This window comes from Phascolarctos cinereus, unplaced genomic scaffold (assembly GCF_003287225.1).
Source record: "Phascolarctos cinereus isolate Bilbo 61053 unplaced genomic scaffold, phaCin_HiC Scaffold_4;HRSCAF=312, whole genome shotgun sequence".
Lineage (NCBI taxonomy): Eukaryota > Metazoa > Chordata > Mammalia > Diprotodontia > Phascolarctidae > Phascolarctos > Phascolarctos cinereus.
Window position 1 is genome coordinate 51,091,579 of NW_027555847.1, and position 16,453 is coordinate 51,108,031.

The 16,453-nt window shown below is 39.1% G+C and overlaps 1 long non-coding RNA gene across 1 annotated transcript in view; it reads right to left on the reverse strand.

Moving 5' to 3' along the window:
* The window catches only part of LOC144456617 (uncharacterized), a 222,022-nt gene extending 206,944 nt beyond the window's left edge, over window positions 1-15,078 (reverse strand). The window contains exon 1 of the long non-coding RNA XR_013485615.1: window positions 14,595-15,078. This is a non-coding gene — a long non-coding RNA (uncharacterized LOC144456617). The remainder of the gene's footprint in view (window positions 1-14,594) is intronic.
* Between the last annotated feature and the right edge of the window lie 1,375 nt (window positions 15,079-16,453).

The window sequence follows — 16,453 nt, forward strand, 5'->3', positions numbered from 1 at the left end:
TGGAAAGTAACCTGGCCTTAAGGCCAAGGTTCTTAACCTAGGGTGCATGAACTTGCAATTTAAAAAAAAAATGATAAATGTATTTTAATATATTGCATTCTTTTGCAATCCTTTGTATTTTACTTTCTGTATTTAAGAGCATCATTCTGAAAAGGGATTCAAAGGCTCCACCAGACTGTCAAAGGTGTCCATGACCACAAGAAGATTAAGAAGCATAACTTAGAAGGAAAGGCTTTTAGCATCTGGGAGGGCTAGGAAATGCCTTGTGTAAAAGGTGGGATTTGATAAACCTTGAAGAAAGCCAGAGGAGGCAGAATATTCCAGGCATGATGGGAGACAGTCAGTTAAAAGACACAGAGAGGAGATAGAGTGCTGTGTGGATGGAACAGTGAGTAGGTCTGTGGAGCTTGCAGTGTAGACTCTCTGGAGGGCAGGAAAGTATAAAATGATTGGAAAGGTAGGAAGAGGTAAGGCTGTGGCTTTAAATGGCAAACCGAGGATTGTATATTTGATCCTGAATGTAATAAACAGTCCCTGAAGTTTATTGGGGTTGGGGGAACAGGGAGAGGGAGGCCAAGCAGTCAGACCTTCATTTTAGGAAAATTGATTGGGCAACTGAGGGGAGGATACATTAGAATAGGGAAACACATGATGCAGAGACATCTTGAGATTGATAATAGAGAATAATGATAATATTCTGTGATTCTATGATTCAATATTTACCACAATCTTAGGTACAAATCTAAGTGGGTAGTTTAAGCAAACTGGGTAATTCTGATGCTATCCAAACATGTTTCATTCAAATAAATACAGCTAAGATCAAAGGTCATATATAAATTTGTAGTATTTCTGGCAGCTAGGATGATTTATGTACTATCAACCTTCCAATATGCTGTATAAGAAAAATCTGGGATAGGTAATTTGATAATGTTGTGAGTAGTGCAACCATCCAACAGATTGTGCTATTCACCAACAAAATTAGATCCCTAGAAAGGAAGCTTTGCTTGCCCAGATTACTACCATTTATTTCCATCCTATAGACCAGGGAAGTCTTAATTGAGCAAAGTTTTAAGGAGTCCATACCTTCACCAATGGGACCACATACCCCTTTTTCAAAGAACAAATTTACTTACAATAGGGACCTTATTTTCTACATTAGGCCTGCCTTGAAATAGTCAACACAGGCATACCTCAGAGATATTGCAGGTTAGGTTCTAGACCACCACAATAAAACCGAGTCACAAAAAATTTTTGGTTTCCCACAATTATGTTTATACTATACTGCAGTCTATTAAGAATGCAATAGTATTATGTCTAAAATGTACCTTAATTAAAAATACTTTATTGCTAAAAGTTGCTAACCATCATCTGAGACTTCAGCAAATTATAATCTTTTTTGCTGGTAAAGGGTCTTGCATCGATATTGATGGCTTCTAAAGGTTGGGGTGGCTGTGGCAATTTCTTAAAATAAGATAGCAATGAAGTTTGCCACATTGGTTGACTTTTCCTTTTACTTGAACACTTAGAGGCCATTGTAGGGTTATTGATTGCCCTCATTTCAATGCTATTGTGTCTCAGGGAATACGGATGCCCAAGGAGAGAGAAAGAAACAGAACAGAAGGTCGGTAGAACAGTTAAAATACACACAACATTTATAGGTTAAGTTTGCCATCTTATATAGAAACCAAAGATCACTGATCACAAATTACCATAATAGATATAATAATAAGGAAAAAGTCTGAACTATTGCAAGAGTTACCAAAATATGATAGAGACATGGTGTGAGTTCATGCTGTTGAAAAGTGGTCCTGATAGATTTGTTTGACACAGAGTTGACAAAAACCTTTAATTTGTTAAAAAAAAAAAAGCATTATCTGTGAAGCACAATAAAACAACATACGCCTGTGGACTGAGAACAGTTTAAGACAAGTTTGTCGAGGGTGAAAGTCGACCACAAATTCTCTGTCAATTCACATTAAGGCCAGTCATAGGATTTTGGAAAATTCAAGAGTTGTGTTTCATTTTTAGAGGAAGAAAATGTGAGGAAAGAGAAATGAAATTTGAATTTCCCAGACACTGAATGGGACAATATTTCATGATTTAGACATAGATGGCAATTACTTATAAGAATATCTCAATATATAGCAATGTCTATCCTTTTGCAGTTAAAAAAGTCCACAAATAGATGGAATGAGTAGTTTCTGCTCCTTAATATACCTGACCTAAATTGTAGGAAGTATTAACTTTGTTCAAATCAACAAATATTAAGTAGTGCTAGATTCTAGAAATAGAAAGATAAAAATAAACATTCCCGGCCCTCAGGGAGTTTTTGTACTGGTAGAATTCCCAGAATCAAATACTTCAGCCCTTCAATGAATCCATGATCTCTTTGTAGTAGGTATTATCTTCAACTGTGTCGTTCACAACCTATCTATAGGTATATCGATCTGAATGATTCTTGCCCAGTTTCTCCCATAATCTTTTCACAGGGAATGGTACAACATACTTGAGTCCTTACTCTATGCTTTTTAGCTTTCCATAGATACCAGTGTAGCTCTTAATATATCTATGCTCCTTTGCAGTCACTTCATGATTAACCCACCCCCTTTTCCATATATGCATTTCCTGAATGATATCCCCTAAGCCATTTTTAGTATGCAAGTCATCATTTGCATAGCACCCTCTCAGGGTGCTCCCAACTCACAGTGGTATTAGAAAGATGGGCTCCCAGAGAGTCAACTTCTGCCTTGGGTTCTAGGGAGAACCATCTCAATGACTGCTCCCAACACCATAATTCATAAGCCCCCACCGGTGTGTTCCTCATTAATAATCACATGAGGCCCAATTAGGTCTTTGAAAATATATTTTTTCCATTGGCAGAGCGAGAACAACATTTATAAAGAATTCCACCCCCATCCTCGCCACCCCATTTAATAACTGGAGCACACTTTCCTACAAAGACATATAAAATGGAGAGTGGGACAGAGTGGGCACCAATTTAGAATAATAACTCACTTATGTAGGGAACACACCTGGCCAAGCCACTCACAACTCTGAACAAGATGACCTTCCTCCATGTTCTCTCTCTCTCTGGAGAGTCCTCACGAAGTTCCCTGCAGGGTAGGATGAGTCTCTCTGCTGCTAAGCTGGTCAGGCTCTCCACAGATCATGGTATCTCAGCTAGACAGGTGACAAACCTAGATGGCTTTTAAGTAGACCTTTAAAGAATAGGGAGTGCTTCAGCTGACAAAGAAGCACGGGATCTATATTACAGGATTGGGAGAACATAAAGTATGTCGGGGGACAGAGAATAATAGTCCATATACTAATTATGCCATATTGTGTGCCCCAAGATAATCATGATATTTTAAGGTTGATAGAGACAAACCAGCTAGTAGATGAGGGTGAACAGGATTGGGAGAGATGTGAAAATCTAATCCAAAGAGTAATTAACATATGGCAATGAATCTAATTGACATTTAGATAAGCCAACGGAAATAATTGCTGTAAAAAGATGAAGTTGAAGGAACTGGGATCTTCAGCCTGGAGAAGAGAAGTACAGTTATCCCTCCACATTGCAGCTTTCCCCATCTAGGTTTTGAGATAATCGCTAGTCAGCATAATAAATTAAATAGGGATTTTGGGGGAGTTTTGAGGCAGCCACAGACGACACACAAAGGCCAGCAGATAATAGAGAAAAAGTTTAGAAACTCAGAAATATATAAAATATGTGTATAGTATTATATAATATCAACCCAAATTTTATAATAAGGTACTGTAAATACTCCATAAAAAAGAAAGAAAAAAAATTCAGATTTCTTCAAAGGGAGTGCCAAAAAATTTTACATAGATTTTCCATATCACTAGAGCATGGCACCCAACCCCTGCAATGGGGAAGGGATAATTGTGCTACTCTCTTCAACTTTCTAAGACTCAGTTTTCTCTTCTGTAAAATAAAGGAGCTGACCTGGACTAGATGTGACGCAATGGACACAATGCTAGGCCAAGAGTCAGGAAGATCTCAATTCAAATCTGGCTTCAGACATGTGGTAGCTGAGTGACCCAAGTGACTAGCTCTGTGGGCAAGTCATTTAACTTCTGTTCTTCTGTTTCCTCCACCACAAAATGGGGATAATAATAGCAACTACCTCATGGGTCAGTTGTGAGGATCAACTGGGATAATAATGGTAAAACACTGAGTACAGTGCCTGGCACATGCCTTATTCCCTGGATCATCCCTGAGCTGCTTTCCAGATCTAAATATAGGATCCTATAAGGAAACTGAAGCTCAGAGAGGGTCCCATGGCTAGTAAATGTCCAAGACAGGATCTGTAACCAGGTTTGTTCTAACTCCAAGACTATCACCCACTGTTCCATGTTGCCTTGTACTATCAGATGGTTTATGATGTGGTGAGCTCCCCATTACTGGAGATGATCAATCAGAAGCTAGATTGTCACTTGCCATCTAGGCAATCCCTACTCTGTAGGGATTCCTCCATTGAAAGAGTTTGGAATATATGTCCTTTAAAGTTCTTTTTCTTTTCCAAGAAACCAAGATTCTGGCTTGTCCAAGTATTTGGGCTAGCTGCTTGGAATTTATTTAACATCCATGCCAATTTCAAAGTCATTCCCTCTTCCATGTTCTCAGTTTCTATAACTATAAATTGACAACAGTGGACTAGAGGACCTCTAGGGATCCTTCAGCTGAAACAGTCCACGAGTCTATATTTCTAGATCAAAATGTACAACTTGTGGGCTATGAAATCTAGAGCATGTAAACTTTCCACTTATACTGACACAGACAGACACAGAAGGCAACTCCCTTCCTGTGGAAGCTTTTAAGCCCACACCAAATATTTAATTTTTCTTGGAAGTTATGTTAATCACTGATGAGTTACAATAAATGCCTCAATAAAATTGTATTATCTCAAGAAAAATCCTTCACAGTTTTTAATCCCATAAAAGATGAGGAGGTCTTACTGAATTCCCTTCCTCTCTTTTTGATGGGAAGAGGGGGGCAGGGTAGAAGCTTAATAAATATGAAGGATGTGTTTCCAGGAGTTCAAATAAGGAAAGTTTTAAAATAGCAAAATGACACAAGCAGCTAATTATTTGAATATGCTACATTTTACTCACTGTTGGCAATCCATCTGGTTTTTAATAAAAGATAAAAATCACGAAAGTTTTGCAACTAGCCTTTGCCCCTATATGGGAAAACTCTGCCTCATTGACGGGAGGGTGTGGTATCTCTCTTCCCTAGCTGATAAGAAGAGGAAGAGCAGGAGCAGACAGATCCCAAGCAACCCCAAAGGACATGGCTTAGCAAGAGTGGGGAGGATACTAAGCTTAAACGGTAGTATATAGACTGACTCAAGGTGGATGTCAAATGGGAAGGATTTCATTTCTCAGATAAATTGCCTGTATAGTGTCTCTCTAAGAGAGTCTCAGATATCTTTCCCTTATTCTTTGGGCATAACGCCTCCTTCTAAATGAAAAGTACCTTGTGGGCTGTAGTCTATTTACCGGAGCAATGTGTTGTCTATAGATGTTTACCTCTTCTGGCCTGAGCCCCCATCCCAGTTCAGCTGAGCACAGCTAAGACCATCTAAAATAGGCCAGTTATGGCACATGGGCCAAATTCAACCCACCATCTGTTTTTATATGGCCCTCAAGCTAAAAATGGTTTTTTTTACATTTTTAAATAAAGTTTTATTGTATTTAACTAAAAAACTAGGGAAGCTAAGAATGGTTTTTACATTTTTAAATAAAGTTTTATTATATTTTAAAAGTAAAAACCATTCTTAACTCATAAGTCTTAAAAAAAAAACAGGCCAGCTGTCTGGATTTGGCCTGAGGACTGTCGTTGCTGACTCCTCCTCTAAACTCAGATTTTACTAGACGGGGAACAGGAATTATAAAGGACATTCCATCAGGACTTTTAAAAAATAAGGAAAACAATATCTGCACACATACCATCTTCAGGTTAGGGTCTCATCCCTGAAGAAATAATGTAGAAAACAATCTAATAGTAGATTCATGTTTCCCCAGTCTGAAACATGAATTTACTATTAGATTGTTTCCTACTTTATTTCTCTGTCTCTGTCTCGCTCTTTCTCTCCGGAATAAGATGGATGTAGCCTTCAGCATAGTCATGTTAGCTTGTAGGTTACATCTGCTGTCACCAACTTACTCAAATTCAGTTCTTTGCTCTTAACCGTCATCTCTCTTTGCTTTGTGGGCTCTCAGAAGTATGTGAAGATTCCTGAGTTTGTGGCTACCATGATTGTAGCCTGTTCACGTGGCTTTCTCCTCTCATCCTTATTATGCAATCATCCTTTGCTGGAAGTATGCAGTCTCACTGGAATAAAAGTCCTGGAAACTTCAATCAGGCCCATTCTTGAGGCCCAGAACCTTATGAGAAATATAGTTCTGTTTTTGGATATTCCCCTATTAGTTTATGTTCAAAATAGAGTACCAAACTGAGAATAACCTAGACCAGTGGTGCTAAACTTAAACAGAAATGGATCCCTGCAGTGGTATATTGACTTAGAAAACCATACATTATCTCTATTATGCTGTATTTTTGTTCATTTTGCTAATCATCTCCCAATTACATTTTAATCTGGTTTAGGTGGCATTCAGGTGAATATGACCTGAGGTCTGAGAGTTTGACAACTCAAGACACGTCTCTGCCAGTAACTATCTGTGTGACCTTGGGTAAATCACTTCACTTCCTGGAGACTTGGTCTCTTCCTTCACAAATTAAAGGACTGGACCAGAAATTCTCTAAGGCCTCTTCAAGTTCTAATTTAGTATCAGGGTATACACATCATCATCTCGCGTAAGGCCTTTGGTACAATCAGCTTAGTACAGTATTCTGATTTTGTTCCTGATAACCAGTTGTGAATGGATCAGTTACCTGAAGCACGCTACTCATTGTTCCTTGAGTCTGCCATGCTTATTTCCTTTGTCTCCCAAACATGTCTTTTTCACATGATTCCCTTTATCTTAATGAAGATGATCCGGAAGAGTGGGAAGGTTGTCTGGAGGTCAGGAGTACCTGCAAGGGTAACGGTTTGTTCTTTTTGTTGGTACCAAGGAAACCTATAGGAAATCTCCCTCCAGTGAGTCTTCTGAAACCAGAACTTTCCAAAAGGATAGGAGAAAAGTGCATACATCAAGAAATAAAGGGCTTAGGCCAGGCATGGGGCTGGAAGTCTGTCTTCTCCAAGGCTAACTTCTGATTGAGTTAAGTAGTATCTGGGACGTTCAAAAATATGGACTTACCCCCCAGACCAAACCCTCATCAAAATTGTACCATAAGCCTTGCCAACCAAACACCCCCACACTTGGCAAATCTCCCATCCAAATATCACAAGCCCCAAGTCCCTGTCCCTAAGGGCTCAAGTTAATAATAGCTCACACTGATATAGTATTTCACAAAGCGTTAGGTCTGAGGGGTGGGGTCTGAGATCCCTATAAAATCTATGAGCCTCCTCAGAATCACAGAGCTGTCCCAGTTCATGCAATGATGATGGGAGGAGTGGTCAGAGCTTGGTATGGTGGTCCTTGAGTTCTGAGAGTAGAGCCTCACAGGACCTTAATGGAATTCCTCTTGTCTTTATGCATAAGTACAGCCTCTCCATTTCTAACTGACCCCCTGTAACCTATAGTGTATATCTGTATTGCCAGTGACTGAGACTGGATCCTGCATACCTTAGCCATTCCAGATTTTGAAAGAATCTTTGTCCTCCTGGTGACTGACTTTGGACCCAGCGTGCCTTGCCCCCCTCTTTATTCTGGCTATATCTGATGCTCCACCCCCAACTCCAATACTTCCTCACACTCTTGGGCATCTCCAATTAAGCCAAGTGGTTTTCCCTTCTGCTATATACACCAGATGAAAGGGTTTATTGCTTTTGGCATTTGCTAGCTCATTTGATCGGTCCTTAAAGCCCCTTTTTAGTCCCAGAAACAACTCCACCTCAACTCTATACACGTGACTGTTATTGATTTGGAGATTAAACCTTCCTTGTTATATACAGGTTATTTCTTTCCACTCAAACTGTGGTTATTCTGAAATCTCTCCAGTCCATCTTTATCTTTTAAGTGGCAATCATGAGATCAGAGAGAGGACCAGCTACAACTCTATAAGAAAAGAAAAATCCCACATTTTCCTGGTATAAAAAAATCCAGAATGAAGCTTTATGAAATAAGTCAACCAAGGTAAGGAGCATTAAGGCATGTCCCTAACATCTGGCATCTAGAATCCATCAATCAAGAAATTATTTTTCATTCTGAAAACTCCATCAAATGTTTTCGATTTTCGTTGATCACAAAAAGAGATTCCTTGGAAAATCTTCTTCCTTGTAAACAGCTTGGGGAGCATTTTTTTAAATCAGTCAATGTCTTGGCACATCAAGATTATTCCATAAGGAAATTTCCCCAAACCAGGACCCCTATTGTTATATCTAAGCCTGCCTGAAGCCCATTCACATAAAAATCCCAGCTGCATCCCCCACCCCACTCCCACAACATGTGCTCTATTTTGTGCGACTTGAATGGCAGATTTTAAAGGAATATGTGAATTATGATCATAAATAAGAAAACCACAGACACTAGAGAAAGAGAAGTTATGGTAATGAGACCTAGTTTTTATTCAAAGTATTTGCCTCTGCAAACTTTAAAAGGATCAGCCATGAAGTTATTTGTGGTGAAGGGAACAAGAGTCTAATTTTGAACCAGTGGTTTCTCAGGAAGGAGGTTTCTGGTTATTTAAAAAAAATCATCACAGCAGAGGAGGATAACAGTTGACTAGAGAAGGAGTTGTGTTCAATTATGTCCCTTTGAAGTGATTTGTATACAACCAACAGTACCATAACTAGGATAGGGCAATCAGGGCTTTGCCCCAGGGCTCCAAAATTCACAGGTTCGCTAGTGGCACTGAAGTCTACAAGCAGCATAGAAGCTTCTTAATTTCATGCCTAGTTAGCTAGAATATTTAGTTAAAATAGGAAGCCACCACACAGTGGCTGCCACATCCCAGGCAACTATACCCCCAGGTGAGTCCTTTCCGTGGCAATTGTGTTTCTCAATAAGCAGCACACTCCTCAGTAGCAAACTCACAGTGCTCCAGAGACTGTGGGTGATCTTCCAAACCACTGGCAACTGAAATTGAGAGTTTGTTTTGTGGATCTTGGTCTAAGCACAGAAATTATTAGTTATGTCTCCGAGGTTCAAATTATTTTGTAGTAAACTTTCCTTTTCATCATGCCAGATGGACAAAATGCAAATCAATTTTGTGCAGTCAAGCTGGAAAATTCTATTTGGGGCCAATAAGACATGAACCCACTAAGACAGAAGAGAGTATAATCATCATTGAGTAACTGAGTATCTGCCAAAAAAAAATCCACTGTGTCATCAATGATATAACAAAAAATAGACATCATATAGTCAAACAAGTCGTCAAAGATGTTATTCTTATAATAGAGATAATTAAATTCCTTTTGGCCAGTAGAAATTAATCAAATACCTACTCTGAACAATGAGCTGTTAGGTTCTGGGAATACAAAGATGAACACCCCGGTTCTTGACCTCAGAAAACTTGTAGTATGCTAAAGGAAAACCAATTTGTACATGGGTAAATATAATAAAAGGTACAGTGTGATTGGTCAAAAGTGAGAATAGACAAAATATTCTCCAGAAATATGGGGAAAGAGAAAAAAAAATTCCTGAGCTATAATTTCACCTGTATGGGAATCCTCTCCACTGACAAAGTTTGCAAATCCTCTATGCCTCAGTAGACAGTCTTCTGTGGCTGTTGGTGAAAATGTATATCAACTGCTGATCATCTTTTGTGATCATTTCCATTGCATTCTTTTTTTTTTTGGCTAGACAATAGGGTTAAGTGACTTGCACAGGGTCACACAGTCAATAAGTGTTATTTGTCTGAGGCTGGATTTGAACTCAGGTCCTCCTGACTTGAGGGCTGGTGCTCTATCCACTGCACCACCTAGCTTGCCCCGTCGTATTCTCACATCATTGAAATGTCTTGAAAATCAACACATACCTATCTGGTCAAGATGTTTATTCTATTTCCTCTTGTTCAGAAACATTTCTATTACTCCCACCTACTTCCATTTCTGTTTTTTGCTACTTTTGCCCTAGTACATAAGGTTCAGAAACAGTAGAATACAAATGTGGTGGTTTCATTATTGCAGAAAAGAATAGATAATTATAAAAATGCTGGTCGATCTGTACCATATCATATATATTTGTTGTCTTTCTTTGAGATTCATCTGCAATTATTCTTAGGATAATCTTGAGAATTATCTGGATTCTGTGCCAAACTGTGCATATTCATTTTCTCATCTGCTTTTCTTTTGTTCTTATGGCAATATTGCTCATAATTTTCTATCATTTTCCACCGTGTATTTTTATAAATGGGCTAATACTCTACTTATAAGCCTATCAATTATTACATCTCTTCAATTAGCAAGGAGTTAGCATTTGTTGATTAAAAACATTTCTGGGTTCTTTTGGCCTCCTCCTAATGGTAGCATTTTGTACCAGTTAAACTCATCTGGGAAACAGTTAATGGTCAGAGTCAACATTTTTACCTCTATTGATTTTGCATTTTCAGAAGTGCCAGCTTATTTAAAGTAATATTTCGGCTGATTAAAATTTGTTATTGCTGTTCAGTTGTGACTGACTCTTTGTGACCTGGTTTGGGGTTTCTTGGCAAGGATGCTAGAGTGGTTTGTCATTTCCTTCTCCAGTTCATTTTATAGATGAGAAACTGACCCAAACAGGGATTAGTGACTTGCCCAGATCACACAGCTAGTGAGTGACTGAGGCCAGAGTTAAACTCAGGAAGATGAGTCTTCTCCACTCTAGGCCCAGCGTTCTATCCACTGCACCACCTAACTGTGCCAAGTAGGGAGGGCTTAATTCTGTTCCCTGACGTAGTACTTTCTTACCTTTGTCCTTTCTTCTTTGAGATCAGACATCTGAGTGAGTAGTGTGGAGAATACAAGTCTCCAAAGGCATACAGATATTAAGAAATCTGAGCCTTTCTTGACTGAGAACAAAGCGTCGCCTTAAAAACTTTTCTTAGACAAAATGTTTCTCATCCGTCTGTCAACATCATCCAAGATTTCATGACAGATGCAACCGGAGAAATTGCCTTGTTCAACAAGCCCCTAAAAATTAACATCGAGTGAAGCATCTGGGCATGGGTGGGCTGCATTCTGCATCGTTGGAGAGAATAACTGCATTTACGAGATCGCAGACCTGTCTGCGAGTTTGAATATTTTTTGAAGAGTATCTAGCCAGCAGGTATATGTTTGCAAACAGTGATTGCTAGAATCACAGAGAATACCCTGTCCAAGGCCAAGAGGAAAAATAAAGATTTGCTACCAATGCCAAGATCTTGCAAGGACTATTTTTGATGACTGATGGTCTACTTATCACACTGAATCCTAGAAATACTGCAAACCCTTCTTAGTGAAATATACAAGAATGTAGGAGGCCAACTTAATAATACACACAGGAAAAACCAGGGTCTAGCACTGAGCTTTATGCATAGTAGATGCTTAATAAATGTTTGTTGAATTGAAATAAAAGTAGATGAAAAATACCTGTTACCCAGAATATGACATTCAATGGATAAGTAGTATATGGAATTAGTCTGTCCAAGTAAAATTGGATCCAGATTTGGGTGGGAAGAAGAGTCACCTGGGTCACATTTCTGAATTTGCGTGGTACTTTTAATGCCTAAAAACCATCCATCCCTACAAAAGCCCATTTTCTTAAGTCTAATATTCCTGCTGGTCAAGGAAGAATGGCATAATGGAGAGAGTACTGGATTTGGAGTCCAGAAAATTTCAATTCTCTAGTACTTACTATGTGACCCTAGGTAAGTCATTTCACCGTTATGTGCCTTAGACTAGTCCCTAAGGTTTATCTACCAAGGCAGAGGTCCCCCAACTTTCTTAGTTCTTAGCATCTCAGTTGTTTTTTCACAGATCCAGGCCAAAAGAAAAACCTAATAGTTTCATTTATTGAGTTGTTAGGTCAAAAATATAAAATACTCCATGGAGTCCCTATGAGTTCACTGCAGTATGAAGAACTAGAACCTTAGCAACTTGTGTTTGTTGAAGTAGTTGCCATACTGGGAATTTCCCATGTTGGTGCAATCACAGATCTTTCCTGCAGTATCTAGAACCGACTGCCAACTATAGGACACAATCATTGTCCATAGAAGAACTAAAATTACAAATAACTCACAGGCCAATAGAAAGGCATATAGTGGGCATAAGCGTTTATTAAGCACTGACTATTATTAAGGTAGCTAGGTGGCGCAGCAGATAGAGTGCCAGGCTTAGATGAAAGACTAACTATCCAGAGTTCAGATCTGGCCTCAGATACTATCTGTGTGACTATGGGAAAGTCACTTAAACCTGTTTGCCTCAGTTTCCCCATGTGTAAATTGAGCTGGAGAAGGAAATGGCAAACCACTCCAGTATCTTTGCTAAGAAAACCCTAAATAGGGTCATGAAGAGTTGACCACAATTGAAAAATGACTATCATTAAGTCATTATGTGAAGCATTTTACAAATATGATCTCATTTGGTCCTCATTAAAAACCCTAGGAGGTAGTTTCCATTATTACTCTCATTTTACAATTGAAGAAACTGAGGCAAACAACAAATGTCTGAGGTCTTTCTGACTGCAAGCCCAGCATTCTCTCAATCAGATGGTAAAATAATTTTCTGCACCTACCCCGAATTGTTCATAAACTCCTACACTGGTGGGTGACAGCATACACCCTACACATCTTACTATCTTGGGGTTGTCTTGTAGCTGAAAAGATGCTCACAGCTCCATCTCTTAGCAGTCAGCCACACCCCATTGCTGCACAGCTGCTGTTCTCCAAAGCTGTCATTCTTTGCTTCTCCACAGGCTGCTACCATATGCTACAGCTGTTTCTTCTTTCTCCCAAGTGTTATCACTTTTGTGAGAGTGCCAGCGATCTAAACATATTTTCTCCTCTTTCAGTAGTCAAGTTTGCACACAAAAGGACCCCTAGACAACGGTTCTCCTTTTTTTTTTTAACCACATCCAACTCCCTTCAGTGGGAGTCCCTTAGCCTTCCCCTTCTTAGGGTAGGAAGGGAATCCTTTCAAGTTCAATCAAGCTCCTAACAGCTAGCGTCTAGTTCACATAAACTTCATTGACACTTTTTAAACATAGATTTTGTTAATATGTTTCATTTCACAACACCTAAATTTCTTCCACATCCTCTCTGTCTTCCATTTTCTCCCCTCCTTTTCCCCTGTCCTTTATAACAAAGACTTTTTTTTTTGACAGAACAAAAGAAGAAAAAATAATTCTGCAAAATTGATCAGCACATCAAAATAGTTTGACCTTATCTGTAATGTTTCACATTCATAGACCTTCAGACCACAGAGGACTAGGGAAAGGCATGTCCTCAAATCTGTTTTTTGGGGACTGTGTTTGATTTTTATACTTTTGCCACATTTGGTTTGGATTATTTTATGGTGGTTGTATTGTATTGTATTTTTCTTCCTGGCTCTGCTTACTTTACTTTGTGTCACTTAATGTAAGCCTTTCCATGATTCTCTTTATTCCTCATCCTCATCGCCTCTCAGAGCACAATAATAGTCTGCTACATTCACATACCACAAGGTGTTTTGCCATGTCCTAGTTAATGGGTTGCCAGTGCTTTACTACTACAAAAAGTGCTGCTAAAATATTCATCTTTTTATATGTTTATTAATGCGTATGAAGCTTTCCTTTCTGTCAGTGACCTCCTGTGCGTATATATCTACCAGTAGAATCTCTGGTTCATTTTAGTCCCTTTATTTGCATAGTACCAAAATGCTTTCCAGAATGGTTATACTCATATTCAGCTCTACCAACAATGTATGAGTTTGATGATCTTTTTACAACCCTTCATACACTGACTGCTAGAATCTTTTGTCATCTTTGCTAAGTTGTTATGTGTGAAGCCATTGAACTTTTGCTAAGTCTTTTCACTTTCTTTCTTTTTTTCTTTTACTTCAGTCTTCTTGAACAAAATAACTAACATGGAAATGGTTTAAATAATTGTACATGTATAACCCATATCTGATTGCTTGCCATCTCAGGGAGGGGGAACAGGAGAGAGGGAGGGATAGAGTTTGGAACTCAAAACTCTAAATAAAAATGTTAAAACACTTTAAAAAAAGAATACTAGGGGTTGGGTGTGGGGGAGGCCAAAAAGCTGAAGTCCCTTGCCCTGCATTCTAGCCACTACAGAAAGGGTCCCTCTCACCCAGGGGTATATGAGAACCAGCTTGAACTTCCCTTGCTGTTTGGCCCCAATTTTTCAGCATGAGGAACTATACCTTGGAAATTGGCAAAGCTACAGATCAGGGCTTATTTTGTTCATTGCTTGGACTTAAGAAAGACATAGGGGAAAAAAAAGGTTTAAAATGAGAATTAAACTTAAATTTGGAGAGCCAATTGTTAAACACTTAGCAGCACATATCTGCTTTCACCATTAAATAAGTAAGATGTAAATGACTGACCTCAGATCCTTTCCAAGGGGTGGAGGTGAGCCACAGATGCAGGGAATGATATAGAACAAGGAGACGGGTGGTCCAGACAAAATGTGGCCTCCTCTGTAAAGTTGCTGAGAGTCGGATCCTCTTGCAATGAATGTCAGGAGCCTCCCAGGTGCAGGTTTTTCTCACAGCTGTCCCCATCAGTCAGTGCTTCCCTCCAGGGAGAATCTTCTTTCTCCCCATCATTCATCAAGTGTGGCTGCTGCTTTGGCAAGCTCCCAGAATACTGTGGTCTTGCAGCAAGGGAGACCACTTTTATAGAGTATAGAAGTAGGATTTTATAAGCTCCTAAAGACTTGAAATGTGTAGAATTAAGAAAAGATGGAATGTTGACTCTCTCCTTCCCCTCTTCCTGCGTACAAAACCAGGAGCCAAGGAGTAAGAATCAGAGAGACTTTCTCCCCTCCAAAAATTATTTAGAAATTTTCTCATGGTGGATCTGTCCAGTTGCCAGTGTTACTACTTGGCTAACAAAGACCTAAATCTGGGAAGTACCTTAAATTCACCCCAAAAACCTTTCAGGCAAAGATAAACATATCCAAAACGTTCACACCCACATCAGGGTCATCCCTGGGAAAGGCTGTTAAAATTCATAGGATCACAGAATGTTAGAACTGGAAAGTTCAGTAATCTAATTCAGACCTTTCAGCTTTCAAATGAGGAAACTGAGGCTGAGAGGCACAAGGTGCATCTAACAGAAGAGTACCAGTCTTACGGTGAGGAGAGTGAAGAGCAAGTCCCACTTCTGCTCTCTGCTATGTGACATGGAGTTGGTCACTCAGTGGTACATTGGAAAGAATCTTGCCTCTGGGGTCAAGGGACCTGGGTTCAGATCCCCTCTCTCTTACTACCTTGCTTGCTACTATATTCACTACTCTGGTGACACAGGGCAAGTTCTTCAACAACCCTGGATCTCAGTTTCCCCTCCTGCAAAATGGCAGGGTTGGATTTAACGGCCTCTGAGATTCCTTCTACGTCTAGAGCTACAATCTCCCTTTACCTGACTTTCTTCCTCTGTATAGTGAGAGGGTTGGATTTGATGGCTACTTAGATATCTTTCACCCAGGAATTCTATGACTCTCTAAGCATTGTGTGAATTATTTCTAACGCTAGGGATTCTTTTGGTTATTATTGCTCCAAAGTTATCATTGTATCAGTACAGAGATCAAATGAGACAACATTTGTAACGTTCTTAGCCCAGTACCTGGCACAGAGTAAGTATTATACAGATGCTAGTTATTTTTTGTTTTACTTATTTTATAAACTCTTGAAGACTTGAAATGTGTCGAATTAAAAAAGTTGGAATGTTGATTTCTTTCCCCCTATGTGCAAAGCTCAGGAACTGAGGAGGAGGAATCAGAGAGACTTTCTCCCTTCCAAAAATTATTTAGAAACTCCCGGTGAGGAAATTTCCTCCACTAAAACAGATCTGCAACTGGAATGAATAAACAAAAATGTGTTTAGTAAGTGTTTGCTCTGTATCAGGTACCATAGTAAGCGTTAGTGATATAAACAAATATGAAAACTAAATCAGCCCTTCCTTCAATGCCAATGAGAGACAACAAGGTGTCTGACAGAGCCAGCATTGTTAAATTTTCAGTGTGAGCTTTTCCATTTTGGAAATCAGCCAATACTATGAATTAGAGCTTGATTTACTGTTCTGTTGCTTGTCTATGCTTAAGAAAGTGGTGGAGCGAATGTTACTAATGCAGATTAAATGTCCTTTTTTTTTTTTTCTAGAGATCTGATTGCTAAACATTTACCAGTTCGTTCCTAGTGGTACAACATATAAAAAGGAAAAGTGGCCAGAGAAGAGTAAAGTC